The 5,000-nt window shown below is 49.2% G+C and overlaps 15 non-coding genes across 15 annotated transcripts; all 15 read left to right on the top strand.

The window, feature by feature from the left end:
- Nucleotides 1–42: 42 nt before the first annotated feature.
- Nucleotides 43–161, top strand: LOC145026385 (5S ribosomal RNA). The gene has a single exon (XR_013674360.1). It is a non-coding gene; the product is annotated as a 5S ribosomal RNA (ribosomal RNA).
- Nucleotides 162–378: 217 nt separating this feature from the next.
- Nucleotides 379–497, top strand: LOC145026372 (5S ribosomal RNA). Its single transcript, XR_013674349.1, has one exon. It is a non-coding gene; the product is annotated as a 5S ribosomal RNA (ribosomal RNA).
- A 218-nt stretch (nucleotides 498–715) lies between these two features.
- Nucleotides 716–834, top strand: LOC145026361 (5S ribosomal RNA). The gene has a single exon (XR_013674338.1). It is a non-coding gene; the product is annotated as a 5S ribosomal RNA (ribosomal RNA).
- A 217-nt stretch (nucleotides 835–1,051) lies between these two features.
- LOC145025462 (5S ribosomal RNA) lies at nucleotides 1,052–1,170 on the top strand. Its single transcript, XR_013673476.1, has one exon. It is a non-coding gene; the product is annotated as a 5S ribosomal RNA (ribosomal RNA).
- A 218-nt stretch (nucleotides 1,171–1,388) lies between these two features.
- On the top strand, nucleotides 1,389–1,507 carry LOC145026382 (5S ribosomal RNA). Its single transcript, XR_013674357.1, has one exon. It is a non-coding gene; the product is annotated as a 5S ribosomal RNA (ribosomal RNA).
- Nucleotides 1,508–1,725: 218 nt separating this feature from the next.
- Nucleotides 1,726–1,844, top strand: LOC145025658 (5S ribosomal RNA). Its single transcript, XR_013673663.1, has one exon. It is a non-coding gene; the product is annotated as a 5S ribosomal RNA (ribosomal RNA).
- A 216-nt stretch (nucleotides 1,845–2,060) lies between these two features.
- Nucleotides 2,061–2,179, top strand: LOC145026249 (5S ribosomal RNA). The gene has a single exon (XR_013674233.1). It is a non-coding gene; the product is annotated as a 5S ribosomal RNA (ribosomal RNA).
- Nucleotides 2,180–2,397: 218 nt separating this feature from the next.
- Nucleotides 2,398–2,516, top strand: LOC145025371 (5S ribosomal RNA). The gene has a single exon (XR_013673389.1). It is a non-coding gene; the product is annotated as a 5S ribosomal RNA (ribosomal RNA).
- A 217-nt stretch (nucleotides 2,517–2,733) lies between these two features.
- LOC145025956 (5S ribosomal RNA) lies at nucleotides 2,734–2,852 on the top strand. The gene has a single exon (XR_013673945.1). It is a non-coding gene; the product is annotated as a 5S ribosomal RNA (ribosomal RNA).
- A 217-nt stretch (nucleotides 2,853–3,069) lies between these two features.
- Nucleotides 3,070–3,188, top strand: LOC145026505 (5S ribosomal RNA). The gene has a single exon (XR_013674475.1). It is a non-coding gene; the product is annotated as a 5S ribosomal RNA (ribosomal RNA).
- Nucleotides 3,189–3,406: 218 nt separating this feature from the next.
- On the top strand, nucleotides 3,407–3,525 carry LOC145025657 (5S ribosomal RNA). The gene has a single exon (XR_013673662.1). It is a non-coding gene; the product is annotated as a 5S ribosomal RNA (ribosomal RNA).
- Nucleotides 3,526–3,742: 217 nt separating this feature from the next.
- LOC145026248 (5S ribosomal RNA) lies at nucleotides 3,743–3,861 on the top strand. The gene has a single exon (XR_013674232.1). It is a non-coding gene; the product is annotated as a 5S ribosomal RNA (ribosomal RNA).
- Nucleotides 3,862–4,079: 218 nt separating this feature from the next.
- On the top strand, nucleotides 4,080–4,198 carry LOC145025369 (5S ribosomal RNA). The gene has a single exon (XR_013673388.1). It is a non-coding gene; the product is annotated as a 5S ribosomal RNA (ribosomal RNA).
- A 217-nt stretch (nucleotides 4,199–4,415) lies between these two features.
- Nucleotides 4,416–4,534, top strand: LOC145026624 (5S ribosomal RNA). Its single transcript, XR_013674587.1, has one exon. It is a non-coding gene; the product is annotated as a 5S ribosomal RNA (ribosomal RNA).
- A 217-nt stretch (nucleotides 4,535–4,751) lies between these two features.
- Nucleotides 4,752–4,870, top strand: LOC145025967 (5S ribosomal RNA). The gene has a single exon (XR_013673955.1). It is a non-coding gene; the product is annotated as a 5S ribosomal RNA (ribosomal RNA).
- Nucleotides 4,871–5,000: the final 130 nt, after the last annotated feature.

Here is a 5,000-nt window from a genome sequence, read left to right as displayed (position 1 = left end):
CGTCTTGTAAGAAATAAAAACAATAAGCATGGATAGTATTTCGGGTGCGATCATACCAGCACTAATGCACCGGATCCCATCAGAACTCCGCAGTTAAGCGTGCTTGGGCGAGAGTAGTACTAGGATGGGTGACCCCCTGGGAAGTCCTCGTGTTGCACCCCCTTTTTCGTTGCCCGTCTGCGTTTTTTTTATGTTTTAGGTGTGTTTTTTTTCTTTCTTGCTATATCCATGCTCGGGCGGCCTCCGGTTCAATGTTGATTGTTTTCTTGTTTCCCGAACCGAGCCGATCCATCACGTGGGTCCCACGCCTCGCGTCCGAAAGCAAACGAGGTTCTGCGTCTTGTAAGACATAAAAACAATAAGCATGGATAGTATTTCGGGTGCGATCATACCAGCACTAATGCACCGGATCCCATCAGAACTCCGCAGTTAAGCGTGCTTGGGCGAGAGTAGTACTAGGATGGGTGACCCCCTGGGAAGTCCTCGTGTTGCACCCCCTTTTTCGTTGCCCGTCTGCGTTTTTTTATGTTTTAGGTGCGTTTTTTTTTTCTTTCTTGCTATATCCATGCTCGGGCGGCCTCCGGTTCAATGTTGATTGTTTTCTTGTTTCCCGAACCGAGCCGATCCATCACGTGGGTCCCACGCCTCGCATCCGAAAGCAAACGAGGTGCTGCGTCTTGTAAGAAATAAAAACAATAAGCATGGATAGTATTTCGGGTGCGATCATACCAGCACTAATGCACCGGATCCCATCAGAACTCCGCAGTTAAGCGTGCTTGGGCGAGAGTAGTACTAGGATGGGTGACCCCCTGGGAAGTCCTCGTGTTGCACCCCCTTTTTCGTTGCCCGTCTGCGTTTTTTTTATGTTTTAGGTGTGTTTTTTTTCTTTCTTGCTATATCCATGCTCGGGCGGCCTCCGGTTCAATGTTGATTGTTTTCTTGTTTCCCGAACCGAGCCGATCCATCACGTGGGTCCCACGCCTCGCGTCCGAAAGCAAACGAGGTTCTGCGTCTTGTAAGAAATAAAAACAATAAGCATGGATAGTATTTCGGGTGCGATCATACCAGCACTAATGCACCGGATCCCATCAGAACTCCGCAGTCAAGCGTGCTTGGGCGAGAGTAGTACTAGGATGGGTGACCCCCTGGGAAGTCCTCGTGTTGCACCCCCTTTTTTCATTGCCCGTCTGCGTTTTTTTATGTTTTAGGTGCGTTTTTTTTTCTTTCTTGCTATATCCATGCTCGGGCGGCCTCCGGTTCAATGTTGATTGTTTTCTTGTTTCCCGAACCGAGCCGATCCATCACGTGGGTCCCACGCCTCGCGTCCGAAAGCAAACGAGATTCTGCGTCTTGTAAGACATAAAAACAATAAGCATGGATAGTATTTCGGGTGTGATCATACCAGCACTAATGCACCGGATCCCATCAGAACTCCGCAGTTAAGCGTGCTTGGGCGAGAGTAGTACTAGGATGGGTGACCCCCTGGGAAGTCCTCGTGTTGCACCGCCTTTTTCGTTGCCCGTCTGCGTTTTTTTATGTTTTAGGTGCGTTTTTTTTTTCTTTCTTGCTATATCCATGCTCGGGCGGCCTCCGGTTCAATGTTGATTGTTTTCTTGTTTCCCGAACCGAGCCGATCCATCACGTGGGTCCCACGCCTCGCGTCCGAAAGCAAACGAGGTGCTGCGTCTTGTAAGAAATAAAAACAATAAGCATGGATAGTATTTCGGGTGCGATCATACCAGCACTAATGCACCGGATCCCATCAGAACTCCGCAGTTAAGCGTGCTTGGGCGAGAGTAGTACTAGGATGGTTGACCCCCTGGGAAGTCCTCGTGTTGCACCCCCTTTTTCGTTGCCCGTCTGCGTTTTTTTTATGTTTTAGGTGTGTTTTTTTCTTTCTTGCTATATCCATGCTCGGGCGGCCTCCGGTTCAATGTTGATTGTTTTCTTGTTTCCCGAACCGAGCCGATCCATCACGTGGGTCCCACGCCTCGCGTCCGAAAGCAAACGAGGTTCTGCGTCTTGTAAGAAATAAAAACAATAAGCATGGATAGTATTTCGGGTGCGATCATACCAGCACTAATGCACCGGATCCCATCAGAACTCCGCAGTTTAGCGTGCTTGGGCGAGAGTAGTACTAGGATGGGTGACCCCCTGGGAAGTCCTCGTGTTGCACCCCCTTTTTTCGTTGCCCGTCTGCGTTTTTTTATGTTTTAGGTGCGTTTTTTTTTCTTTCTTGCTATATCCATGCTCGGGCGGCCTCCGGTTCAATGTTGATTGTTTTCTTGTTTCCCGAACCGAGCCGATCCATCACGTGGGTCCCACGCCTCGCGTCCGAAAGCAAACGAGGTTCTGCGTCTTGTAAGAAATAAAAACAATAAGCATGGATAGTATTTCGGGTGCGATCATACCAGCACTAATGCACCGGATCCCATTAGAACTCCGCAGTTAAGCGTGCTTGGGCGAGATTAGTACTAGGATGGGTGACCCCCTGGGAAGTCCTCGTGTTGCACCCCCTTTTTCGTTGCCCGTCTGCGTTTTTTTTATGTTTTAGGTGTGTTTTTTTTCTTTCTTGCTATATCCATGCTCGGGCGGCCTCCGGTTCAATGTTAATTGTTTTCTTGTTTCCCGAACCGAGCCGATCCATCACGTGGGTCCCACGCCTCGCGTCCGAAAGCAAACGAGGTTCTGCGTCTTGTAACACATAAAAACAATAAGCATGGATAGTATTTCGGGTGCGATCATACCAGCACTAATGCAACGGATCCCATCAGAACTCCGCAGTTAAGCGTGCTTGGGCGAGAGTAGTACTAGGATGGGTGACCCCCTGGGAAGTCCTCGTGTTGCACCCCCTTTTTCGTTGCCCGTCTGCGTTTTTTTTATGTTTTAGGTGTGTTTTTTTTCTTTCTTGCTATATCCATGCTCGGGCGGCCTCCGGTTCAATGTTGATTGTTTTCTTGTTTCCCGAACCGAGCCGATCCATCACGTGGGTCCCACGCCTCGCGTCCGAAAGCAAACGAGGTTCTGCGTCTTATAAGACATAAAAACAATAAGCATGGATAGTATTTCGTGTGCGATCATACCAGCACTAATGCACCGGATCCCATCAGAACTCCGCAGTTAAGCGTGCTTGGGCGAGAGTAGTACTAGGATGGGTGACCCCCTGGGAAGTCCTCGTGTTGCACCGCCTTTTTCGTTGCCCGTCTGCGTTTTTTTATGTTTTAGGTGCGTTTTTTTTTTCTTTCTTGCTATATCCATGCTCGGGCGGCCTCCGGTTCAATGTTGATTGTTTTCTTGTTTCCCGAACCGAGCCGATCCATCACGTGGGTCCCACGCCTCGCGTCCGAAAGCAAACGAGGTGCTGCGTCTTGTAAGAAATAAAAACAATAAGCATGGATAGTATTTCGGGTGCGATCATACCAGCACTAATGCACCGGATCCCATCAGAACTCCGCAGTTAAGCGTGCTTGGGCGAGAGTAGTACTAGGATGGTTGACCCCCTGGGAAGTCCTCGTGTTGCACCCCCTTTTTCGTTGCCCGTCTGCGTTTTTTTTATGTTTTAGGTGTGTTTTTTTTCTTTCTTGCTATATCCATGCTCGGGCGGCCTCCGGTTCAATGTTGATTGTTTTCTTGTTTCCCGAACCGAGCCGATCCATCACGTGGGTCCCACGCCTCGCGTCCGAAAGCAAACGAGGTTCTGCGTCTTGTAAGAAATAAAAACAATAAGCATGGATAGTATTTCGGGTGCGATCATACCAGCACTAATGCACCGGATCCCATCAGAACTCCGCAGTTTAGCGTGCTTGGGCGAGAGTAGTACTAGGATGGGTGACCCCCTGGGAAGTCCTCGTGTTGCACCCCCTTTTTTCGTTGCCCGTCTGCGTTTTTTTATGTTTTAGGTGCGTTTTTTTTTCTTTCTTGCTATATCCATGCTCGGGCGGCCTCCGGTTCAATGTTGATTGTTTTCTTGTTTCCCGAACCGAGCCGATCCATCACGTGGGTCCCACGCCTCGCGTCCGAAAGCAAACGAGGTTCTGCGTCTTGTAAGAAATAAAAACAATAAGCATGGATAGTATTTCGGGTGCGATCATACCAGCACTAATGCACCGGATCCCATTAGAACTCCGCAGTTAAGCGTGCTTGGGCGAGATTAGTACTAGGATGGGTGACCCCCTGGGAAGTCCTCGTGTTGCACCCCCTTTTTCGTTGCCCGTCTGCGTTTTTTTTATGTTTTAGGTGTGTTTTTTTTCTTTCTTGCTATATCCATGCTCGGGCGGCCTCCGGTTCAATGTTGATTGTTTTCTTGTTTCCCGAACCGAGCCGATCCATCACGTGGGTCCCACGCCTCGCGTCCGAAAGCAAACGAGGTTCTGCGTCTTGTAAGACATAAAAACAATAAGCATGGATAGTATTTCGGGTGCGATCATACCAGCACTAATGCAACGGATCCCATCAGAACTCCGCAGTTAAGCGTGCTTGGGCGAGAGTAGTACTAGGATGGGTTACCCCCTGGGAAGTCCTCGTGTTGCACCCCCTTTTTCGTTGCCCGTCTGCGTTTTTTTTATGTTTTAGGTGTGTTTTTTTTCTTTCTTGCTATATCCATGCTCGGGCGGCCTCCGGTTCAATGTTGATTGTTTTCTTGTTTCCCGAACCGAGCCGATCCATCACGTGGGTCCCACGCCTCGCGTCCGAAAGCAAACGAGGTTCTGCGTCTTATAAGACATAAAAACAATAAGCATGGATAGTATTTCGTGTGCGATCATACCAGCACTAATGCACCGGATCCCATCAGAACTCCGCAGTTAAGCGTGCTTGGGCGAGAGTAGTACTAGGATGGGTTACCCCCTGGGAAGTCCTCGTGTTGCACCCCCTTTTTCGTTGCCCGTCTGCGTTTTTTTTATGTTTTAGGTGTGTTTTTTTTCTTTCTTGCTATATCCATGCTCGGGCGGCCTCCGGTTCAATGTTGATTGTTTTCTTGTTTCCCGAACCGAGCCGATCCA

Source organism: Lactuca saligna, chromosome 1 (assembly GCF_052625555.1).
Source record: "Lactuca saligna cultivar CGN05327 chromosome 1, ASM5262555v1, whole genome shotgun sequence".
Taxonomy (NCBI): Eukaryota; Viridiplantae; Streptophyta; class Magnoliopsida; order Asterales; family Asteraceae; genus Lactuca; species Lactuca saligna.
Note: the sequence above shows the minus strand (reverse complement) of the source record. Positions and strands in the feature narration are given on the sequence as shown.